The sequence below is a fragment of the Phyllobates terribilis genome, unplaced genomic scaffold (assembly GCF_046119375.1).
Source record: "Phyllobates terribilis strain yellow unplaced genomic scaffold, ASM4611937v1 Scaffold_2__4_contigs__length_985480577, whole genome shotgun sequence".
In the NCBI taxonomy this organism is placed as follows: domain Eukaryota; kingdom Metazoa; phylum Chordata; class Amphibia; order Anura; family Dendrobatidae; genus Phyllobates; species Phyllobates terribilis.
In genome coordinates this window covers 587,476,887-587,502,597 of record NW_027362762.1, presented here as the reverse complement: position 1 = coordinate 587,502,597, position 25,711 = coordinate 587,476,887, and positions in this window count along the sequence as shown.

The following is a 25,711-nucleotide window of genomic DNA, read 5'->3' as shown; positions in this document are numbered from 1 at the left end:
GTGTGGGTAGAATATATATTCCACGGGGGTAAAATTAAAAAAAGTTGAAAAAAAATTTTTTTTGGACTTAGTCATTTTTCCGGCATTTATCAGACTTTCAGATAGGGGAAATGTCAGTGAGCGTTCCGATTTCAGTTCCAGAGCGATTCGCCCAATGAGTCCTTGATATTTAGTCGTTTTCAGCCAATATTTTGGATTTTTGAAAATTTCACTTTTTTGTGAAAATATCCACTAAATGAGGGAATAATATGTGTGAGGGTTCCCCAGGAGAGTTCCAAATGTGTGTAGGTAGAATATATATCCCACGGGGGTAAAATTGAAAAAACTTGAAAAAATTTTTTTCTTGGACTTAGTCATTTTTCCGGCGTTTATCAGACTTTCAGATAGGGGAAATGTCAGTGAGCATTCCGATTTCAGTTCCAGAGCGATTCGCCCAATGAGTCTTTGATATTTAGTCATTTTCAGCCAATTTTCTGGATTTTTTGAAAATTTCACTTTTTTGTGAAAATATCCACTAAATGAGGGAATGAAATGTGTGAGGGTACCCCAGGAGAGTTCCAAATGTGTGTGGGTAGAATATATATCCCACGGGGTAAAATTGAAAAAAGTTGAACAAATTTTTTTTTGGACTTAGTCATTTTTCCGGCGTTTATCAGACTTTCAGATAGGGCAACTGTCAGTGAGCGTTCCGATTTCAGTTCCAGAGCGATTGGCCCAATGACTCCTTGATATTTAGTCGTTTTCAGCCAATTTTCTGGATTTTTGAAAATTTCACTTTTTTGTGAAAATATCCACTAAATGAGGGAATAATATGTGTGAGGGTACCCCAGGAGAGTTCCAAATGTGTGTGGGTAGAATATATATCCCACGGGGGTAAAATTGAAAAAAGTTGAAAAAATTTTTTTTTTGGACTTAGTCATTTTTCCGGCGTTTATCAAATGTCAGTGAGTGTTCCGATTTCAGTTCCAGAGCGATTCGCCCAATGAGTCCTTAATATTTAGTCGTTTTTAGCCAATTTTCTGGATTTTTTGAAAATTTCACTTTTTTGTGAAAATATCCACTAAATGAGGGAATAATATGTGTGAGGGTACCCCAGGAGAGTTCCAAATGTGTGTGGGTAGAATATGTATCCCACCGGGTAAAACTGAAAAAAGTTGAACAAATTTTTTTTTGGACATAGTCATTTTTCCGGCGTTTATCAGACTTTCAGATAGGGCAACTGTCAGTGAGCGTTCCGATTTCAGTTCCAGAGCGATTGGCCCAATGACTCCTTGATATTTAGTCGTTTTCAGCCAATTTTTTGGATTTTTGAAAATTTCACTTTTTTGTGAAAATATCCACTAAATGAGGGAATAATATGTGTGAGGGTACCCCAGGAGAGTTCCAAATGTGTGTGGGTAGAATATATATCCCACGGGGGTAAAATTGAAAAAAGTTGAAAAAATTTTTTTTTTGGACTTAGTCATTTTTCCGGCGTTTATCAAATGTCAGTGAGTGTTCCGATTTCAGTTCCAGAGCGATTCGCCCAATGAGTCCTTAATATTTAGTCGTTTTTAGCCAATTTTCTGGATTTTTTGAAAATTTCACTTTTTTGTGAAAATATCCACTAAATGAGGGAATAATATGTGTGAGGGTACCCCAGGAGAGTTCCAAATGTGTGTGGGTAGAATATATATCCCACCGGGTAAAACTGAAAAAAGTTGAACAAATTTTTTTTTGGACATAGTCATTTTTCCGGCGTTTATCAGACTTTCAGATAGGTGAAATGTCAGTGAGCGTTCCGATTTCAGTTCCAGAGCGATTCGCCCAATGAGTCCTTGATATTTAGTCGTTTTCAGCCAATTTTCTGGATTTTTGAAAATTTCACTTTTTTGTGAAAATATCCACTAAATGAGGGAATAATATGTGTGAGGGTACCCCAGGAGAGTTCCAAATGTGTGTGGGTAGAATATATATCCCACGGGGGTAAAACTGAAAAAAGTTTAAAAAATTTTTTTTTTGGACTTAGTCATTTTTCCGGCGTTTATCAGACTTTCAGATAGGGGAAATGTCAGTGAGCGTTCCGATTTCAGTTCCAGAGCGATTCGCGCAATGACTCCTTGATATTTAGTCGTTTTCAGCCAATTTTCTGGATTTTTGAAAAATTCACTTTTTTGTGAAAATATCCACTAAATGAGGAAATAATATGTGTGAGGGTACCCCAGGAGAGTTCCAAATGTGTGTGGGTAGAATATATATCTCACGGGGGTAAAATTAAAAAAAGTTGAAAAAAAATTTTTTTTGGACTTAGTCATTTTTCCGGCGTTTATCAGACTTTCAGATAGGGGAAATGTCAGTGAGCATTCCAATTTCAGTTCCAGAGCGATTCGCCCAATGAGTCTTTGATATTTAGTCATTTTCAGCCAATTTTCTGGATTTTTTGAAAATTTCAATTTTTGTGAAAATATCCACTAAATGAGGGAATGATATGTGTGAGGGTACCCCAGGAGAGTTCCAAATGTGTGTGGGTAGAATATATATCCCACGGGGGTAAAATTGAAAAAAGTTTAAAAAATTTTTTTTTTGGACTTAGTCATTTTTCCGGCGTTTATCAGACTTTCAGATAGGTGAAATGTCAGTGAGCGTTCCGATTTCAGTTCCAGAGCGATTCGCGCAATGACTCCTTGATATTTAGTAGTTTTCAACCAATTTTCTGGATTTTTGAAAATTTCACTTTTTTGTGAAAATATCCACTAAATGAGGGAATAATATGTGTGAGGGTACACCAGGAGAGTTCCAAATGTGTGTGGGTAGAATATATATCTCACGGGGGTAAAATTTAAAAAAGTTGAAAAAAATATTTTTTTGGACTTAGTCATTTTTCCGGCGTTTATCAGACTTTCAGATAGGGGAAATGTCAGTGAGCATTCCGATTTCAGTTCCAGAGCGATTCGCCCAATGACTCCTTGATATTTAGTCGTTTTCAGCCAATTTTCTGGATTTTTGAAAATTTCACTTTTTTGTGAAAATATCCACTAAATGAGGGAATAATATGTGTGAGGGTACCCCAGGAGAGTTCCAAATGTGAGTGGGTAGAATATATATCCCACGGGGGTAAAATTGAAAAAAGTTTAAAAAATTTTTTTTTTGGACTTAGTCATTTTTACGGCGTATATCAGACTTTCAGATAGGGGAAATGTCAGTGAGCATTCCGATTTCAGTTCCAGAGCGATTCGCCCAATGAGTCCTTGATATTTAGTCGTTTTCAGCCAATTTTCTGGATTTTTGAAAATTTCACTTTTTTGTGAAAATATCCACTAAATGAGGGAATAATATGTGTGAGGGTACCCCAGGAGAGTTCCAAATGTGTGTGGGTAGAATATATATCCCACGGGGGTAAAATTGAAAAAAGTTGAAAACACTTTTTTCTTGGACTTAGTCATTTTTCCGGCGTTTATCAGACTTTCAGATAGGGCAAATGTCAGTGAGCGTTCCGATTTAAGTTCCAGAGCGATTCGCCCAATGAGTCCTTGATATTTAGTCGTTTTCAGCCAATATTTTGGATTTTTGAAAATTTCACTTTTTTGTGAAAATATCCACTAAATGAGGGAATAATATGTGTGAGGGTACCCCAGGAGAGTTCCAAATGTGAGTGGGTAGAATATATATCCCACGGGGGTAAAATTGAAAAAAGTTTAAAAAATTTTTTTTTTGGACTTAGTCATTTTTACGGCGTATATCAGACTTTCAGATAGGGGAAATGTCAGTGAGCATTCCGATTTCAGTTCCAGAGCGATTCGCCCAATGAGTCCTTGATATTTAGTCGTTTTCAGCCAATTTTCTGGATTTTTGAAAATTTCACTTTTTTGTGAAAATATCCACTAAATGAGGGAATAATATGTGTGAGGGTACCCCAGGAGAGTTCCAAATGTGTGTGGGTAGAATATATATCCCACGGGGGTAAAATTGAAAAAAGTTGAAAACACTTTTTTCTTGGACTTAGTCATTTTTCCGGCGTTTATCAGACTTTCAGATAGGGGAAATGTGAGTGAGTGTTCCGATTTCAGTTCCAGAGCGATTCGCCCAATGAGTCCTTGATATTTAGTCGTTTTCAGCCAATATTTTGGATTTTTGAAAATTTCACTTTTTTGTGAAAATATCCACTCAATGAGGGAATAATATGTGTGAGGGTACCCCAGGAGAGTTCCAAATGTGTGTGGTTAGAATATATATCCCACGGGGGTAAAATTGAAAAAAGTTGAAAAAATTTTTTTCTTGGACTTAGTCATTTTTCCGGCGTTTATCAGACTTTCAGATAGGGGAAATGTCAGTGAGCATTCCGATTTCAGTTCCAGAGCGATTCGCCCAATGACTCCTTGATATTTAGTCGTTTTCAGCCAATTTTCTGGATTTTTGAAAATTTCACTTTTTTGTGAAAATATCCACTAAATGAGGGAATAATATGTGTGTGGGTACCCCAGGAGAGTTCCAAATGTGAGTGGGTAGAATATATATCCCACGGGGGTAAAATTGAAAAAAGTTTAAAAAATTTTTTTTTTGGACTTAGTCATTTTTACGGCGTATATCAGACTTTCAGATAGGGGAAAGGTCAGTGATCATTCCGATTTCAGTTCCAGAGCGATTCGCCCAATGAGTCCTTGATATTTAGTCGTTTTCAGCCAATTTTCTGGATTTTTGAAAATTTCACTTTTTTGTGAAAATATCCACTAAATGAGGGAATAATATGTGTGAGGGTACCCCAGGAGAGTTCCAAATGTGTGTGGGTAGAATATATATCCCACGGGGGTAAAATTGAAAAAAGTTGAAAACACTTTTTTCTTGGACTTAGTCATTTTTCCGGCGTTTATCAGACTTTCAGATAGGGGAAATGTGAGTGAGTGTTCCGATTTCAGTTCCAGAGCGATTCGCCCAATGAGTCCTTAATATTTAGTCGTTTTTAGCCAATTTTCTGGATTTTTTGAAAATTTCACTTTTTTGTGAAAATATCCACTAAATGAGGGAATAATATGTGTGAGGGTACCCCAGGAGAGTTCCAAATGTGTGTGGGTAGAATATGTATCCCACCGGGTAAAACTGAAAAAAGTTGAACAAATTTTTTTTTGGACATAGTCATTTTTCCGGCGTTTATCAGACTTTCAGATAGGGCAACTGTCAGTGAGCGTTCCGATTTCAGTTCCAGAGCGATTGGCCCAATGACTCCTTGATATTTAGTCGTTTTCAGCCAATTTTTTGGATTTTTGAAAATTTCACTTTTTTGTGAAAATATCCACTAAATGAGGGAATAATATGTGTGAGGGTACCCCAGGAGAGTTCCAAATGTGAGTGGGTAGAATATATATCCCACGGGGGTAAAATTGAAAAAAGTTTAAAAAATTTTTTTTTTGGACTTAGTCATTTTTACGGCGTATATCAGACTTTCAGATAGGGGAAATGTCAGTGAGCATTCCGATTTCAGTTCCAGAGCGATTCGCCCAATGAGTCCTTGATATTTAGTCGTTTTCAGCCAATTTTCTGGATTTTTGAAAATTTCACTTTTTTGTGAAAATATCCACTAAATGAGGGAATAATATGTGTGAGGGTACCCCAGGAGAGTTCCAAATGTGTGTGGGTAGAATATATATCCCACGGGGGTAAAATTGAAAAAAGTTGAAAACACTTTTTTCTTGGACTTAGTCATTTTTCCGGCGTTTATCAGACTTTCAGATAGGGCAAATGTCAGTGAGCGTTCCGATTTAAGTTCCAGAGCGATTCGCCCAATGAGTCCTTGATATTTAGTCGTTTTCAGCCAATATTTTGGATTTTTGAAAATTTCACTTTTTTGTGAAAATATCCACTAAATGAGGGAATAATATGTGTGAGGGTACCCCAGGAGAGTTCCAAATGTGAGTGGGTAGAATATATATCCCACGGGGGTAAAATTGAAAAAAGTTTAAAAAATTTTTTTTTTGGACTTAGTCATTTTTACGGCGTATATCAGACTTTCAGATAGGGGAAATGTCAGTGAGCATTCCGATTTCAGTTCCAGAGCGATTCGCCCAATGAGTCCTTGATATTTAGTCGTTTTCAGCCAATTTTCTGGATTTTTGAAAATTTCACTTTTTTGTGAAAATATCCACTAAATGAGGGAATAATATGTGTGAGGGTACCCCAGGAGAGTTCCAAATGTGTGTGGGTAGAATATATATCCCACGGGGGTAAAATTGAAAAAAGTTGAAAACACTTTTTTCTTGGACTTAGTCATTTTTCCGGCGTTTATCAGACTTTCAGATAGGGGAAATGTGAGTGAGTGTTCCGATTTCAGTTCCAGAGCGATTCGCCCAATGAGTCCTTGATATTTAGTCGTTTTCAGCCAATATTTTGGATTTTTGAAAATTTCACTTTTTTGTGAAAATATCCACTCAATGAGGGAATAATATGTGTGAGGGTACCCCAGGAGAGTTCCAAATGTGTGTGGTTAGAATATATATCCCACGGGGGTAAAATTGAAAAAAGTTGAAAAAATTTTTTTCTTGGACTTAGTCATTTTTCCGGCGTTTATCAGACTTTCAGATAGGGGAAATGTCAGTGAGCATTCCGATTTCAGTTCCAGAGCGATTCGCCCAATGACTCCTTGATATTTAGTCGTTTTCAGCCAATTTTCTGGATTTTTGAAAATTTCACTTTTTTGTGAAAATATCCACTAAATGAGGGAATAATATGTGTGTGGGTACCCCAGGAGAGTTCCAAATGTGAGTGGGTAGAATATATATCCCACGGGGGTAAAATTGAAAAAAGTTTAAAAAATTTTTTTTTTGGACTTAGTCATTTTTACGGCGTATATCAGACTTTCAGATAGGGGAAAGGTCAGTGATCATTCCGATTTCAGTTCCAGAGCGATTCGCCCAATGAGTCCTTGATATTTAGTCGTTTTCAGCCAATTTTCTGGATTTTTGAAAATTTCACTTTTTTGTGAAAATATCCACTAAATGAGGGAATAATATGTGTGAGGGTACCCCAGGAGAGTTCCAAATGTGTGTGGGTAGAATATATATCCCACGGGGGTAAAATTGAAAAAAGTTGAAAACACTTTTTTCTTGGACTTAGTCATTTTTCCGGCGTTTATCAGACTTTCAGATAGGGGAAATGTGAGTGAGTGTTCCGATTTCAGTTCCAGAGCGATTCGCCCAATGAGTCCTTAATATTTAGTCGTTTTTAGCCAATTTTCTGGATTTTTTGAAAATTTCACTTTTTTGTGAAAATATCCACTAAATGAGGGAATAATATGTGTGAGGGTACCCCAGGAGAGTTCCAAATGTGTGTGGGTAGAATATGTATCCCACCGGGTAAAACTGAAAAAAGTTGAACAAATTTTTTTTTGGACATAGTCATTTTTCCGGCGTTTATCAGACTTTCAGATAGGGCAACTGTCAGTGAGCGTTCCGATTTCAGTTCCAGAGCGATTGGCCCAATGACTCCTTGATATTTAGTCGTTTTCAGCCAATTTTTTGGATTTTTGAAAATTTCACTTTTTTGTGAAAATATCCACTAAATGAGGGAATAATATGTGTGAGGGTACCCCAGGAGAGTTCCAAATGTGTGTGGGTAGAATATATATCCCACGGGGGTAAAATTGAAAAAAGTTGAAAAAATTTTTTTTTTGGACTTAGTCATTTTTCCGGCGTTTATCAAATGTCAGTGAGTGTTCCGATTTCAGTTCCAGAGCGATTCGCCCAATGAGTCCTTAATATTTAGTCGTTTTTAGCCAATTTTCTGGATTTTTTGAAAATTTCACTTTTTTGTGAAAATATCCACTAAATGAGGGAATAATATGTGTGAGGGTACCCCAGGAGAGTTCCAAATGTGTGTGGGTAGAATATATATCCCACCGGGTAAAACTGAAAAAAGTTGAACAAATTTTTTTTTGGACATAGTCATTTTTCCGGCGTTTATCAGACTTTCAGATAGGTGAAATGTCAGTGAGCGTTCCGATTTCAGTTCCAGAGCGATTCGCCCAATGAGTCCTTGATATTTAGTCGTTTTCAGCCAATTTTCTGGATTTTTGAAAATTTCACTTTTTTGTGAAAATATCCACTAAATGAGGGAATAATATGTGTGAGGGTACCCCAGGAGAGTTCCAAATGTGTGTGGGTAGAATATATATCCCACGGGGGTAAAACTGAAAAAAGTTTAAAAAATTTTTTTTTTGGACTTAGTCATTTTTCCGGCGTTTATCAGACTTTCAGATAGGGGAAATGTCAGTGAGCGTTCCGATTTCAGTTCCAGAGCGATTCGCGCAATGACTCCTTGATATTTAGTCGTTTTCAGCCAATTTTCTGGATTTTTGAAAAATTCACTTTTTTGTGAAAATATCCACTAAATGAGGAAATAATATGTGTGAGGGTACCCCAGGAGAGTTCCAAATGTGTGTGGGTAGAATATATATCTCACGGGGGTAAAATTAAAAAAAGTTGAAAAAAAATTTTTTTTGGACTTAGTCATTTTTCCGGCGTTTATCAGACTTTCAGATAGGGGAAATGTCAGTGAGCATTCCAATTTCAGTTCCAGAGCGATTCGCCCAATGAGTCTTTGATATTTAGTCATTTTCAGCCAATTTTCTGGATTTTTTGAAAATTTCAATTTTTGTGAAAATATCCACTAAATGAGGGAATGATATGTGTGAGGGTACCCCAGGAGAGTTCCAAATGTGTGTGGGTAGAATATATATCCCACGGGGGTAAAATTGAAAAAAGTTTAAAAAATTTTTTTTTTGGACTTAGTCATTTTTCCGGCGTTTATCAGACTTTCAGATAGGTGAAATGTCAGTGAGCGTTCCGATTTCAGTTCCAGAGCGATTCGCGCAATGACTCCTTGATATTTAGTAGTTTTCAACCAATTTTCTGGATTTTTGAAAATTTCACTTTTTTGTGAAAATATCCACTAAATGAGGGAATAATATGTGTGAGGGTACACCAGGAGAGTTCCAAATGTGTGTGGGTAGAATATATATCTCACGGGGGTAAAATTTAAAAAAGTTGAAAAAAATATTTTTTTGGACTTAGTCATTTTTCCGGCGTTTATCAGACTTTCAGATAGGGGAAATGTCAGTGAGCATTCCGATTTCAGTTCCAGAGCGATTCGCCCAATGACTCCTTGATATTTAGTCGTTTTCAGCCAATTTTCTGGATTTTTGAAAATTTCACTTTTTTGTGAAAATATCCACTAAATGAGGGAATAATATGTGTGAGGGTACCCCAGGAGAGTTCCAAATGTGAGTGGGTAGAATATATATCCCACGGGGGTAAAATTGAAAAAAGTTTAAAAAATTTTTTTTTTGGACTTAGTCATTTTTACGGCGTATATCAGACTTTCAGATAGGGGAAATGTCAGTGAGCATTCCGATTTCAGTTCCAGAGCGATTCGCCCAATGAGTCCTTGATATTTAGTCGTTTTCAGCCAATTTTCTGGATTTTTGAAAATTTCACTTTTTTGTGAAAATATCCACTAAATGAGGGAATAATATGTGTGAGGGTACCCCAGGAGAGTTCCAAATGTGTGTGGGTAGAATATATATCCCACGGGGGTAAAATTGAAAAAAGTTGAAAACACTTTTTTCTTGGACTTAGTCATTTTTCCGGCGTTTATCAGACTTTCAGATAGGGCAAATGTCAGTGAGCGTTCCGATTTAAGTTCCAGAGCGATTCGCCCAATGAGTCCTTGATATTTAGTCGTTTTCAGCCAATATTTTGGATTTTTGAAAATTTCACTTTTTTGTGAAAATATCCACTAAATGAGGGAATAATATGTGTGAGGGTACCCCAGGAGAGTTCCAAATGTGAGTGGGTAGAATATATATCCCACGGGGGTAAAATTGAAAAAAGTTTAAAAAATTTTTTTTTTGGACTTAGTCATTTTTACGGCGTATATCAGACTTTCAGATAGGGGAAATGTCAGTGAGCATTCCGATTTCAGTTCCAGAGCGATTCGCCCAATGAGTCCTTGATATTTAGTCGTTTTCAGCCAATTTTCTGGATTTTTGAAAATTTCACTTTTTTGTGAAAATATCCACTAAATGAGGGAATAATATGTGTGAGGGTACCCCAGGAGAGTTCCAAATGTGTGTGGGTAGAATATATATCCCACGGGGGTAAAATTGAAAAAAGTTGAAAACACTTTTTTCTTGGACTTAGTCATTTTTCCGGCGTTTATCAGACTTTCAGATAGGGGAAATGTGAGTGAGTGTTCCGATTTCAGTTCCAGAGCGATTCGCCCAATGAGTCCTTGATATTTAGTCGTTTTCAGCCAATATTTTGGATTTTTGAAAATTTCACTTTTTTGTGAAAATATCCACTCAATGAGGGAATAATATGTGTGAGGGTACCCCAGGAGAGTTCCAAATGTGTGTGGTTAGAATATATATCCCACGGGGGTAAAATTGAAAAAAGTTGAAAAAATTTTTTTCTTGGACTTAGTCATTTTTCCGGCGTTTATCAGACTTTCAGATAGGGGAAATGTCAGTGAGCATTCCGATTTCAGTTCCAGAGCGATTCGCCCAATGACTCCTTGATATTTAGTCGTTTTCAGCCAATTTTCTGGATTTTTGAAAATTTCACTTTTTTGTGAAAATATCCACTAAATGAGGGAATAATATGTGTGAGGGTACCCCAGGAGAGTTCCAAATGTGTGTGGGTAGAATATATATCCCACGGGGGTAAAATTGAAAAAAGTTGAAAACACTTTTTTCTTGGACTTAGTCATTTTTCCGGCGTTTATAAGACTTTCAGATAGGGGAAATGTGAGTGAGTGTTCCGATTTCAGTTCCAGAGCGATTCGCCCAATGAGTCCTTAATATTTAGTCGTTTTTAGCCAATTTTCTGGATTTTTTGAAAATTTCACTTTTTTGTGAAAATATCCACTAAATGAGGGAATAATATGTGTGAGGGTACCCCAGGAGAGTTCCAAATGTGTGTGGGTAGAATATATATCCCACCGGGTAAAACTGAAAAAAGTTGAACAAATTTTTTTTTGGACATAGTCATTTTTCCGGCGTTTATCAGACTTTCAGATAGGTGAAATGTCAGTGAGCGTTCCGATTTCAGTTCCAGAGCGATTCGCCCAATGAGTCCTTGATATTTAGTCGTTTTCAGCCAATTTTCTGGATTTTTGAAAATTTCACTTTTTTGTGAAAATATCCACTAAATGAGGGAATAATATGTGTGAGGGTACCCCAGGAGAGTTCCAAATGTGTGTGGGTAGAATATATATCCCACGGGGGTAAAATTGAAAAAAGTTTAAAAAATTTTTTTTTTGGACTTAGTCATTTTTCCGGCGTTTATCAGACTTTCAGATAGGTGAAATGTCAGTGAGCGTTCCGATTTCAGTTCCAGAGCGATTCGCGCAATGACTCCTTGATATTTAGTAGTTTTCAACCAATTTTCTGGATTTTTGAAAATTTCACTTTTTTGTGAAAATATCCACTAAATGAGGGAATAATATGTGTGAGGGTACACCAGGAGAGTTCCAAATGTGTGTGGGTAGAATATATATCTCACGGGGGTAAAATTTAAAAAAGTTGAAAAAAATATTTTTTTGGACTTAGTCATTTTTCCGGCGTTTATCAGACTTTCAGATAGGGGAAATGTCAGTGAGCATTCCGATTTCAGTTCCAGAGCGATTCGCCCAATGACTCCTTGATATTTAGTCGTTTTCAGCCAATTTTCTGGATTTTTGAAAATTTCACTTTTTTGTGAAAATATCCACTAAATGAGGGAATAATATGTGTGAGGGTACCCCAGGAGAGTTCCAAATGTGAGTGGGTAGAATATATATCCCACGGGGGTAAAATTGAAAAAAGTTAAAAAAATTTTTTTTTTGGACTTAGTCATTTTTACGGCGTATATCAGACTTTCAGATAGGGGAAATGTCAGTGAGCATTCCGATTTCAGTTCCAGAGCGATTCGCCCAATGAGTCCTTGATATTTAGTCGTTTTCAGCCAATTTTCTGGATTTTTGAAAATTTCACTTTTTTGTGAAAATATCCACTAAATGAGGGAATAATATGTGTGAGGGTACCCCAGGAGAGTTCCAAATGTGTGTGGGTAGAATATATATCCCACGGGGGTAAAATTGAAAAAAGTTGAAAACACTTTTTTCTTGGACTTAGTCATTTTTCCGGCGTTTATCAGACTTTCAGATAGGGCAAATGTCAGTGAGCGTTCCGATTTAAGTTCCAGAGCGATTCGCCCAATGAGTCCTTGATATTTAGTCGTTTTCAGCCAATATTTTGGATTTTTGAAAATTTCACTTTTTTGTGAAAATATCCACTAAATGAGGGAATAATATGTGTGAGGGTACCCCAGGAGAGTTCCAAATGTGAGTGGGTAGAATATATATCCCACGGGGGTAAAATTGAAAAAAGTTTAAAAAATTTTTTTTTTGGACTTAGTCATTTTTACGGCGTATATCAGACTTTCAGATAGGGGAAATGTCAGTGAGCATTCCGATTTCAGTTCCAGAGCGATTCGCCCAATGAGTCCTTGATATTTAGTCGTTTTCAGCCAATTTTCTGGATTTTTGAAAATTTCACTTTTTTGTGAAAATATCCACTAAATGAGGGAATAATATGTGTGAGGGTACCCCAGGAGAGTTCCAAATGTGTGTGGGTAGAATATATATCCCACGGGGGTAAAATTGAAAAAAGTTGAAAACACTTTTTTCTTGGACTTAGTCATTTTTCCGGCGTTTATCAGACTTTCAGATAGTGGAAATGTGAGTGAGTGTTCCGATTTCAGTTCCAGAGCGATTCGCCCAATGAGTCCTTGATATTTAGTCGTTTTCAGCCAATATTTTGGATTTTTGAAAATTTCACTTTTTTGTGAAAATATCCACTCAATGAGGGAATAATATGTGTGAGGGTACCCCAGGAGAGTTCCAAATGTGTGTGGTTAGAATATATATCCCACGGGGGTAAAATTGAAAAAAGTTGAAAAAATTTTTTTCTTGGACTTAGTCATTTTTCCGGCGTTTATCAGACTTTCAGATAGGGGAAATGTCAGTGAGCATTCCGATTTCAGTTCCAGAGCGATTCGCCCAATGACTCCTTGATATTTAGTCGTTTTCAGCCAATTTTCTGGATTTTTGAAAATTTCACTTTTTTGTGAAAATATCCACTAAATGAGGGAATAATATGTGTGTGGGTACCCCAGGAGAGTTCCAAATGTGAGTGGGTAGAATATATATCCCACGGGGGTAAAATTGAAAAAAGTTTAAAAAATTTTTTTTTTGGACTTAGTCATTTTTACGGCGTATATCAGACTTTCAGATAGGGGAAAGGTCAGTGATCATTCCCATTTCAGTTCCAGAGCGATTCGCCCAATGAGTCCTTGATATTTAGTCGTTTTCAGCCAATTTTCTGGATTTTTGAAAATTTCACTTTTTTGTGAAAATATCCACTAAATGAGGGAATAATATGTGTGAGGGTACCCCAGGAGAGTTCCAAATGTGTGTGGGTAGAATACATATCCCACGGGGGTAAAATTGAAAAAAGTTGAAAACACTTTTTTCTTGGACTTAGTCATTTTTCCGGCGTTTATCAGACTTTCAGATAGGGCAAATGTCAGTGAGCGTTCCGATTTAAGTTCCAGAGCGATTCGCCCAATGAGTCCTTGATATTTAGTCGTTTTCAGCCAATATTTTGGATTTTTGAAAATTTCACTTTTTTGTGAAAATATCCACTAAATGAGGGAATAATATGTGTGAGGGTACCCCAGGAGAGTTCCAAATGTGAGTGGGTAGAATATATATCCCACGGGGGTAAAATTGAAAAAAGTTTAAAAAATTTTTTTTTTGGACTTAGTCATTTTTACGGCGTATATCAGACTTTCAGATAGGGGAAATGTCAGTGAGCATTCCGATTTCAGTTCCAGAGCGATTCGCCCAATGAGTCCTTGATATTTAGTCGTTTTCAGCCAATTTTCTGGATTTTTGAAAATTTCACTTTTTTGTGAAAATATCCACTAAATGAGGGAATAATATGTGTGAGGGTACCCCAGGAGAGTTCCAAATGTGTGTGGGTAGAATATATATCCCACGGGGGTAAAATTGAAAAAAGTTGAAAACACTTTTTTCTTGGACTTAGTCATTTTTCCGGCGTTTATCAGACTTTCAGATAGGGGAAATGTGAGTGAGTGTTCCGATTTCAGTTCCAGAGCGATTCGCCCAATGAGTCCTTGATATTTAGTCGTTTTCAGCCAATATTTTGGATTTTTGAAAATTTCACTTTTTTGTGAAAATATCCACTCAATGAGGGAATAATATGTGTGAGGGTACCCCAGGAGAGTTCCAAATGTGTGTGGTTAGAATATATATCCCACGGGGGTAAAATTGAAAAAAGTTGAAAAAATTTTTTTCTTGGACTTAGTCATTTTTCCGGCGTTTATCAGACTTTCAGATAGGGGAAATGTCAGTGAGCATTCCGATTTCAGTTCCAGAGCGATTCGCCCAATGACTCCTTGATATTTAGTCGTTTTCAGCCAATTTTCTGGATTTTTGAAAATTTCACTTTTTTGTGAAAATATCCACTAAATGAGGGAATAATATGTGTGAGGGTACCCCAGGAGAGTTCCAAATGTGTGTGGGTAGAATATATATCCCACGGGGGTAAAATTGAAAAAAGTTAAAAAAATTTTTTTTTTGGACTTAGTCATTTTTCCGGCGTTTATCAGACTTTCAGATAGGGGAAATGTCAGTGAGCGTTCCGATTTCAGTTCCAGAGCGATTCGCCCAATGACTCCTTGATATTTAGTCGTTTTCAGCCAATTTTCTGGATTTTTGAAAATTTCACTTTTTTGTGAAAATATCCACTAAATGAGGGAATAATATGTGTGAGGGTACCCCAGGAGAGTTCCAAATGTGTGTGGGTAGAATATATATCCCACAGGGGTAAAATTGAAAAAAGTTGAAAAATTTTTTTTCTTGGACTTAGTCATTTTTCCGGCGTTTATCAGACTTTCAGATAGGGGAAATGTCAGTGAGCATTCCGATTTCAGTTCCAGAGCGATTCGCCCAATGACTCCTTGATATTTAGTAGTTTTCAGCCAATTTTCTGGATTTTTGAAAATTTCACTTTTTTGTGAAAATATCCACTAAATGAGGGAATAATCTGTGTGAGGGTACCCCAGGAGAGTTCCAAATGTGTGTGGGTAGAATATATATCCCACGGGGGTAAAATTGAAAAAAGTTGAAAAAATTTTTTTCTTGGACTTAGTCATTTTTCCGGCGTTTATCAGACTTTCAGATAGGGGAAATGTGAGTGAGCGTTCCGATTTCAGTTCCAGAGCGATTCGCCCAATGAGTCCTTGATATTTAGTCGTTTTCAGCCAATATTTTGGATTTTTGAAAATTTCACTTTTTTGTGAAAATATCCACTCAATGAGGGAATAATATGTGTGAGGGTACCCCAGGAGAGTTCCAAATGTGTGTGGGTAGAATATATATCCCACCGGGGTAAAATTGAAAAAAGTTGAAAAAATTTTTTTCTTGGACTTAGTCATTTTTCCGGCGTTTATCAGACTTTCAGATAGGGGAAATGTCAGTGAGCATTCCGATTTCAGTTGCAGAGCGATTCGCCCAATGACTCCTTGATATTTAGTCGTTTTCAGCCAATTTTCTGGATTTTTGAAAATTTCACTTTTTTGTGAAAATATCCACTAAAGGAGGGAATAATATGTGTGAGGGTACCCCAGGAGAGTTCCAAATGTGTGTGGGTAGAATATATATCCCACGGGGGTAAAATTGAAAAAAGTTGAAAAAATTTTTTTCTTGGACTTAGTCATTTTTCCGGCGTTTATCAGACTTTCAGATAGGGGAAATGTCAGAGAGCATTCCGATTTCAGTTCCAGAGCGATTCGCCCAATGACTCCTTGATATTTAGTAGTTTTCAGCCAATTTTCTGGATTTTTGAAAATTTCACTTTTTTGTGAAAATATCCACTAAATGAGGGAATAATATGTGTGAGGGTACCCCAGGAGAGTTCCAAATGTGTGTGGGTAGAATACATATCCCACGGGGGTAAAATTGAAAAAAGTTGAAAACACTTTTTTCTTGGACTTAGTCATTTTTCCGGCGTTTATCAGACTTTCAGATAGGGCAAATGTCAGTGAGCGTTCCGATTTAAGTTCCAGAGCGATTCGCCCAATGAGTCCTTGATATTTAGTCGTTTTCAGCCAATATTTTGGATTTTTGAAAATTTCACTTTTTTGTGAAAATATCCACTAAATGAGGGAATAATATGTGTGAGGGTACCCCAGGAGAGTTCCAAATGTGAGTGGGTAGAATATATATCCCACGGGGGTAAAATTGAAAAAAGTTTAAAAAATTTTTTTTTTGGACTTAGTCATTTTTACGGCGTATATCAGACTTTCAGATAGGGGAAATGTCAGTGAGCATTCCGATTTCAGTTCCAGAGCGATTCGCCCAATGAGTCCTTGATATTTAGTCGTTTTCAGCCAATTTTCTGGATTTTTGAAAATTTCACTTTTTTGTGAAAATATCCACTAAATGAGGGAATAATATGTGTGAGGGTACCCCAGGAGAGTTCCAAATGTGTGTGGGTAGAATATATATCCCACGGGGGTAAAATTGAAAAAAGTTGAAAACACTTTTTTCTTGGACTTAGTCATTTTTCCGGCGTTTATCAGACTTTCAGATAGGGGAAATGTGAGTGAGTGTTCCGATTTCAGTTCCAGAGCGATTCGCCCAATGAGTCCTTGATATTTAGTCGTTTTCAGCCAATATTTTGGATTTTTGAAAATTTCACTTTTTTGTGAAAATATCCACTCAATGAGGGAATAATATGTGTGAGGGTACCCCAGGAGAGTTCCAAATGTGTGTGGTTAGAATATATATCCCACGGGGGTAAAATTGAAAAAAGTTGAAAAAATTTTTTTCTTGGACTTAGTCATTTTTCCGGCGTTTATCAGACTTTCAGATAGGGGAAATGTCAGTGAGCATTCCGATTTCAGTTCCAGAGCGATTCGCCCAATGACTCCTTGATATTTAGTCGTTTTCAGCCAATTTTCTGGATTTTTGAAAATTTCACTTTTTTGTGAAAATATCCACTAAATGAGGGAATAATATGTGTGAGGGTACCCCAGGAGAGTTCCAAATGTGTGTGGGTAGAATATATATCCCACGGGGGTAAAATTGAAAAAAGTTAAAAAAATTTTTTTTTTGGACTTAGTCATTTTTCCGGCGTTTATCAGACTTTCAGATAGGGGAAATGTCAGTGAGCGTTCCGATTTCAGTTCCAGAGCGATTCGCCCAATGACTCCTTGATATTTAGTCGTTTTCAGCCAATTTTCTGGATTTTTGAAAATTTCACTTTTTTGTGAAAATATCCACTAAATGAGGGAATAATATGTGTGAGGGTACCCCAGGAGAGTTCCAAATGTGTGTGGGTAGAATATATATCCCACAGGGGTAAAATTGAAAAAAGTTGAAAAATTTTTTTTCTTGGACTTAGTCATTTTTCCGGCGTTTATCAGACTTTCAGATAGGGGAAATGTCAGTGAGCATTCCGATTTCAGTTCCAGAGCGATTCGCCCAATGACTCCTTGATATTTAGTAGTTTTCAGCCAATTTTCTGGATTTTTGAAAATTTCACTTTTTTGTGAAAATATCCACTAAATGAGGGAATAATCTGTGTGAGGGTACCCCAGGAGAGTTCCAAATGTGTGTGGGTAGAATATATATCCCACGGGGGTAAAATTGAAAAAAGTTGAAAAAATTTTTTTCTTGGACTTAGTCATTTTTCCGGCGTTTATCAGACTTTCAGATAGGGGAAATGTGAGTGAGCGTTCCGATTTCAGTTCCAGAGCGATTCGCCCAATGAGTCCTTGATATTTAGTCGTTTTCAGCCAATATTTTGGATTTTTGAAAATTTCACTTTTTTGTGAAAATATCCACTCAATGAGGGAATAATATGTGTGAGGGTACCCCAGGAGAGTTCCAAATGTGTGTGGGTAGAATATATATCCCACGGGGGTAAAATTGAAAAAAGTTGAAAAAATTTTTTTCTTGGACTTAGTCATTTTTCCGGCGTTTATCAGACTTTCAGATAGGGGAAATGTCAGTGAGCATTCCGATTTCAGTTGCAGAGCGATTCGCCCAATGACTCCTTGATATTTAGTCGTTTTCAGCCAATTTTCTGGATTTTTGAAAATTTCACTTTTTTGTGAAAATATCCACTAAAGGAGGGAATAATATGTGTGAGGGTACCCCAGGAGAGTTCCAAATGTGTGTGGGTAGAATATATATCCCACGGGGGTAAAATTGAAAAAAGTTGAAAAAATTTTTTTCTTGGACTTAGTCATTTTTCCAGCGTTTATCAGACTTTCAGATAGGGGAAATGTCAGAGAGCATTCCGATTTCAGTTCCAGAGCGATTCGCCCAATGACTCCTTGATATTTAGTAGTTTTCAGCCAATTTTCTGGATTTTTGAAAATTTCACTTTTTTGTGAAAATATCCACTAAATGAGGGAATAATATGTGTGAGGGTACCCCAGGAGAGTTCCAAATGTGTGTGGGTAGAATATATATCCCACGGGGGTAAAATTGAAAAAAGTTGAAAAATTTTTTTTCTTGGACTTAGTCATTTTTCCGGCGTTTATCAGACTTTCAGATAGGGGAAATGTGAGTGAGCGTTCTGATTTCAGTTCCAGAGCGATTCGCCCAATGAGTCCTTGATATTTAGTCGTTTTCAGCCAATATTTTGGATTTTTGAAAATTTCACTTTTTTGTGAAAATATCCACTAAATGAGGGAATAATATGTGTGAGGGTACTCCAGGAGAGTTCCAAATGTGTGTGGGTAGAGTATATATCCCACGGGGGTAAAATTGAAAAAAGTTTAAAAAATTTTTTTTTTGGACTTAGTCATTTTTCCGGCGTTTATCAGACTTTCAGATAGGGGAAATGTCAGTGAGCGTTCCGATTTCAGTTCCAGAGCGATTCGCCCAATGACTCCTTGATATTTAGTCGTTTTCAGCCAATTTTCTGGATTTTTGAAAATTTCACTTTTTTGTGAAAATATCCACTAAATGAGGGAATAATATGTGTGAGGGTACCCCAGGAGAGTTCCAAATGTGTGTGGGTAGAATATATATCCCACGGGGGTAAAATTGAAAAAAGTTGAAAAAATTTTTTTCTTGGACTTAGTCATTTTTCCGGCGTTTATCAGACTTTCAGATAGGGGAAATGTGAGTGAGTGTTCCGATTTCAGTTCCAGAGCGATTCGCCCAATGAGTCCTTGATATTTAGTCGTTTTCAGCCAATATTTTGGATTTTTGAAAATTTCACTTTTTTGTGAAAATATCCACTCAATGAGGGAATAATATGTGTGAGGGTACCCCAGGAGAGTTCCAAATGTGTGTGGTTAGAATATATATCCCACGGGGGTAAAATTGAAAAAAGTTGAAAAAATTTTTTTCTTGGACTTAGTCATTTTTCCGGCGTTTATCAGACTTTCAGATAGGGGAAATGTCAGTGAGCATTCCGATTTCAGTTCCAGAGCGATTCGCCCAATGACTCCTTGATATTTAGTCGTTTTCAGCCAATTTTCTGGATTTTTGAAAATTTCACTTTTTTGTGAAAATATCCACTAAATGAGGGAATAATATGTGTGAGGGTACCCCAGGAGAGTTCCAAATGTGTGTGGGTAGAATATATATCCCACGGGGGTAAAATTGAAAAAAGTTAAAAAAATTTTTTTTTTGGACTTAGTCATTTTTCCGGCGTTTATCAGACTTTCAGATAGGGGAAATGTCAGTGAGCGTTCCGATTTCAGTTCCAGAGCGATTCGCCCAATGACTCCTTGATATTTAGTCGTTTTCAGCCAATTTTCTGGATTTTTGAAAATTTCACTTTTTTGTGAAAATATCCACTAAATGAGGGAATAATATGTGTGAGGGTACCCCAGGAGAGTTCCAAATGTGTGTGGGTAGAATATATATCCCACAGGGGTAAAATTGAAAAAAGTTGAAAAATTTTTTTTCTTGGACTTAGTCATTTTTCCGGCGTTTATCAGACTTTCAGATAGGGGAAATGTCAGTGAGCATTCCGATTTCAGTTCCAGAGCGATTCGCCCAATGACTCCTTGATATTTAGTAGTTTTCAGCCAATTTTCTGGATTTTTGAAAATTTCACTTTTTTGTGAAAATATCCACTAAATGAGGGAATAATCTGTGTGAGGGTACCCCAGGAGAGTTCCAAATGTGTGTGGGTAGAATATATATCCCACGGGGGTAAAATTGAAAAAAGTTGAAAAAATTTTTTTCTTGGACTTAGTCATTTTTCCGGCGTTTATCAGACTTTCAGATAGGGGAAATGTGAGTGAGCGTTCCGATTTCAGTTCCAGAGCGATTCGCCCAATGAGTCCTTGATATTTAGTCGTTTTCAGCCAATATTTTGGATTTTTGAAAATTTCACTTTTTTGTGAAAATATCCACTCAATGAGGGAATAATATGTGTGAGGGTACCCCAGGAGAGTTCCAAATGTGTGTGGGTAGAATATATATCCCACGGGGGTAAAATTGAAAAAAGTTGAAAAAATTTTTTTCTTGGACTTAGTCATTTTTCCGGCGTTTATCAGACTTTCAGATAGGGGAAATGTCAGTGAGCATTCCGATTTCAGTTCCAGAGCGATTCGCCCAATGACTCCTTGATATTTAGTCGTTTTCAGCCAATTTTCTGGATTTTTGAAAATTTCACTTTTTTGTGAAAATATCCACTAAAGGAGGGAATAATATGTGTGAGGGTACCCCAGGAGAGTTCCAAATGTGTGTGGGTAGAATATATATCCCACGGGGGTAAAATTGAAAAAAGTTGAAAAAATTTTTTTCTTGGACTTAGTCATTTTTCCGGCGTTTATCAGACTTTCAGATAGGGGAAATGTCAGAGAGCATTCCGATTTCAGTTCCAGAGCGATTCGCCCAATGAGTCCTTGATATTTAGTAGTTTTCAGCCAATTTTCTGGATTTTTGAAAATTTCACTTTTTTGTGAAAATATCCACTAAATGAGGGAATAATATGTGTGAGGGTACCCCAGGAGAGTTCCAAATGTGTGTGGGTAGAATATATATCCCACGGGGGTAAAATTGAAAAAAGTTTAAAAAATTTTTTTTTTGGACTTAGTCATTTTTCCGGCGTTTATCAGACTTTCAGATAGGGGAAATGTGAGTGAGCGTTCCGATTTCAGTTCCAGAGCGATTCGCCCAATGAGTCCTTGATATTTAGTCGTTTTCAGCCAATATTTTGGATTTTTGAAAATTTCACTTTTTTGTGAAAATATCCACTAAATGAGGGAATAATATGTGTGAGGGTACCCCAGGAGAGTTCCAAATGTGTGTGGGTAGAATATATATCCCACGGGGGTAAAATTGAAAAAAGTTTAAAAAATTTTTTTTTTGGACTTAGTCATTTTTCCGGCGTTTATCAGACTTTCAGATAGGGGAAATGTCAGTGAGCGTTCCGATTTCAGTTCCAGAGCGATTCGCACAATGACTCCTTGATATTTAGTCGTTTTCAGCCAATTTTCTGGATTTTTGAAAATTTCACTTTTTTGTGAAAATATCCACTAAATGAGGGAATAATATGTGTGAGGGTACCCCAGGAGAGTTCCAAATGTGTGTGGGTAGAATATATATCCCACGGGGGTAAAATTGAAAAAAGTTAAAAAAATTTTTTTTTTTGGACTTAGTCATTTTTCCGGCGTTTATCAGACTTTCAGATAGGGGAAATGTCAGTGAGCGTTCCGATTTCAGTTCCAGAGCGATTCGCCCAATGACTCCTTGATATTTAGTCGTTTTCAGCCAATTTTCTGGATTTTTGAAAATTTCACTTTTTTGTGAAAATATCCACTAAATGAGGGAATAATATGTGTGAGGGTACCCCAGGAGAGTTCCAAATGTGTGTGGGTAGAATATATATCCCACGGGGGTAAAATTGAAAAAAGTTGAAAAATTTTTTTTCTTGGACTTAGTCATTTTTCCGGCGTTTATCAGACTTTCAGATAGGGGAAATGTCAGTGAGCATTCCGATTTCAGTTCCAGAGCGATTCGCCCAATGACTCCTTGATATTTAGTCGTTTTCAGCCAATTTTCTGGATTTTTGAAAATTTCACTTTTTTGTGAAAATATCCACTAAATGAGGGAATAATATGTGTGAGGGTACCCCAGGAGAGTTCCAAATGTGTGTGGGTAGAATATATATCCCACGGGGGTAAAATTGAAAAAAGTTGAAAAATTTTTTTTCTTGGACTTAGTCATTTTTCCGGCGTTTATCAGACTTTCAGATAGGGGAAATGTGAGTGAGCGTTCTGATTTCAGTTCCAGAGCGATTCGCCCAATGAGTCCTTGATATTTAGTCGTTTTCAGCCAATATTTTGGATTTTTGAAAATTTCACTTTTTTGTGAAAATATCCACTAAATGAGGGAATAATATGTGTGAGGGTACTCCAGGAGAGTTCCAAATGTGTGTGGGTAGAGTATATATCCCACGGGGGTAAAATTGAAAAAAGTTTAAAAAATTTTTTTTTTGGACTTAGTCATTTTTCCGGCGTTTATCAGACTTTCAGATAGGGGAAATGTCAGTGAGCGTTCCGATTTCAGTTCCAGAGCGATTCGCCCAATGACTCCTTGATATTTAGTCGTTTTCAGCCAATTTTCTGGATTTTTGAAAATTTCACTTTTTTGTGAAAATATCCACTAAATGAGGGAATAATATGTGTGAGGGTACCCCAGGAGAGTTCCAAATGTGTGTGGGTAGAATATATATCCCACGGGGGTAAAATTGAAAAAAGTTGAAAAAATTTTTTTCTTGGACTTAGTCATTTTTCCGGCGTTTATCAGACTTTCAAATAGGGGAAATGTGAGTGAGCGTTCCGATTTCAGTTCCAGAGCGATTCGCCCAATGAGTCCTTGATATTTAGTCGTTTTCAGCCAATATTTTGGATTTTTGAAAATTTCACTTTTTTGTGAAAATATCCACTAAATGAGGGAATAATATGTGTGAGGGTACTCCAGGAGAGTTCCAAATGTGTGTGGGTAGAATATACATCCCACGGGGGTAAAATTGAAAAAAGTTTAAAAAATTTTTTTTTTGGACTTAGTCATTTTTCCGGCGTTTATCAGACTTTCAGATAGGGGAAATGTCAGTGAGCGTTCCGATTTCAGTTCCAGAGCGATTCGCCCAATGAGTCCTTGATATTTAGTCGTTTTCAGCCAATATTTTGGATTTTTGAAAATTTCACTTTTTTGTGAAAATATCCACTAAATGAGGGAATAATATGTGTGAGGGTACCCCAGGAGAGTTCCAAATGTGTGTGGGTAGAATATATATCCCACGGGGGTAAAATTGAAAAAAGTTGAAAAATTTTTTTTCTTGGACTTAGTCATTTTTCCGGCGTTTATCAGACTTTCAGATAGGGGAAATGTCAGTGAGCATTCCGATTTCAGTTCCAGAGCGATTCGCCCAATGACTCCTTGATATTTAGTCGTTTTCAGCCAATTTTCTGGATTTTTGAAAATTTCACTTTTTTGTGAAAATATCCACTAAATGAGGGAATAATATGTGTGAGGGTACCCCAGGAGAGTTCCAAATGTGTGTGGGTAGAATATATATCCCACGGGGGTAAAATTGAAAAAAGTTGAAAAATTTTTTTTCTTGGACTTAGTCATTTTTCCGGCGTTTATCAGACTTTCAGATAGGGGAAATGTGAGTGAGCGTTCTGATTTCAGTTCCAGAGCGATTCGCCCAATGAGTCCTTGATATTTAGTCGTTTTCAGCCAATATTTTGGATTTTTGAAAATTTCACTTTTTTGTGAAAATATCCACTAAATGAGGGAATAATATGTGTGAGGGTACTCCAGGAGAGTTCCAAATGTGTGTGGGTAGAATATATATCCCACGGGGGTAAAATTGAAAAAAGTTTAAAAAATTTTTTTTTTGGACTTAGTCATTTTTCCGGCGTTTATCAGACTTTCAGATAGGGGAAATGTCAGTGAGCGTTCCGATTTCAGTTCCAGAGCGATTCGCCCAATGACTCCTTGATATTTAGTCGTTTTCAGCCAATTTTCTGGATTTTTGAAAATTTCACTTTTTTGTGAAAATATCCACTAAATGAGGGAATAATATGTGTGAGGGTACCCCAGGAGAGTTCCAAATGTGTGTGGGTAGAATATATATCCCACGGGGGTAAAATTGAAAAAAGTTGAAAAAATTTTTTTCTTGGACTTAGTCATTTTTCCGGCGTTTATCAGACTTTCAGATAGGGGAAATGTGAGTGAGCGTTCCGATTTCAGTTCCAGAGCGATTCGCCCAATGAGTCCTTGATATTTAGTCGTTTTCAGCCAATATTTTGGATTTTTGAAAATTTCACTTTTTTGTGAAAATATCCACTAAATGAGGGAATAATATGTGTGAGGGTACTCCAGGAGAGTTCCAAATGTGTGTGGGTAGAATATATATCCCACGGGGGTAAAATTGAAAAAAGTTTAAAAAATTTTTTTTTTGGACTTAGTCATTTTTCCGGCGTTTATCAGACTTTCAGATAGGGGAAATGTCAGTGAGCGTTCCGATTTCAGTTCCAGAGCGATTCGCCCAATGACTCCTTGATATTTAGTCGTTTTCAGCCAATTTTCTGGATTTTTGAAAATTTCACTTTTTTGTGAAAATATCCACTAAATGAGGGAATAATATGTGTGAGGGTACTCCAGGAGAGTTCCAAATGTGTGTGGGTAGAATATACATCCCACGGGGGTAAAATTGAAAAAAGTTTAAAAAATTTTTTTTTTGGACTTAGTCATTTTTCCGGCGTTTATCAGACTTTCAGATAGGGGAAATGTCAGTGAGCGTTCCGATTTCAGTTCCAGAGCGATTCGCCCAATGAGTCCTTGATATTTAGTCGTTTTCAGCCAATATTTTGGATTTTTGAAAATTTCACTTTTTTGTGAAAATATCCACTAAATGAGGGAATAATATGTGTGAGGGTACCCCAGGAGAGTTCCAAATGTGTGTGGGTAGAATATATATCCCACGGGGGTAAAATTGAAAAAAGTTGAAAAATTTTTTTTCTTGGACTTAGTCATTTTTCCGGCGTTTATCAGACTTTCAGATAGGGGAAATGTCAGTGAGCATTCCGATTTCAGTTCCAGAGCGATTCGCCCAATGAGTCCTTGATATTTAGTCGTTTTCAGCCAATATTTTGGATTTTTGAAAATTTCACTTTTTTGTGAAAATATCCACTAAATGAGGGAATAATATGTGTGAGGGTACTCCAGGAGAGTTCCAAATGTGTGTGGGTAGAATATATATCCCACGGGGGTAAAATTGAAAAAAGTTTAAAAAATTTTTTTTTTGGACTTAGTCATTTTTCCGGCGTTTATCAGACTTTCAGATAGGGGAAATGTCAGTGAGCGTTCCGATTTCAGTTCCAGAGCGATTCGCCCAATGACTCCTTGATATTTAGTCGTTTTCAGCCAATTTTCTGGATTTTTGAAAATTTCACTTTTTTGTGAAAATATCCACTAAATGAGGGAATAATATGTGTGAGGGTACCCCAGGAGAGTTCCAAATGTGTGTGGGTAGAATATATATCCCACGGGGGTAAAATTGAAAAAAGTTGAAAAAATTTTTTTCTTGGACTTAGTCATTTTTCCGGCGTTTATCAGACTTTCAGATAGG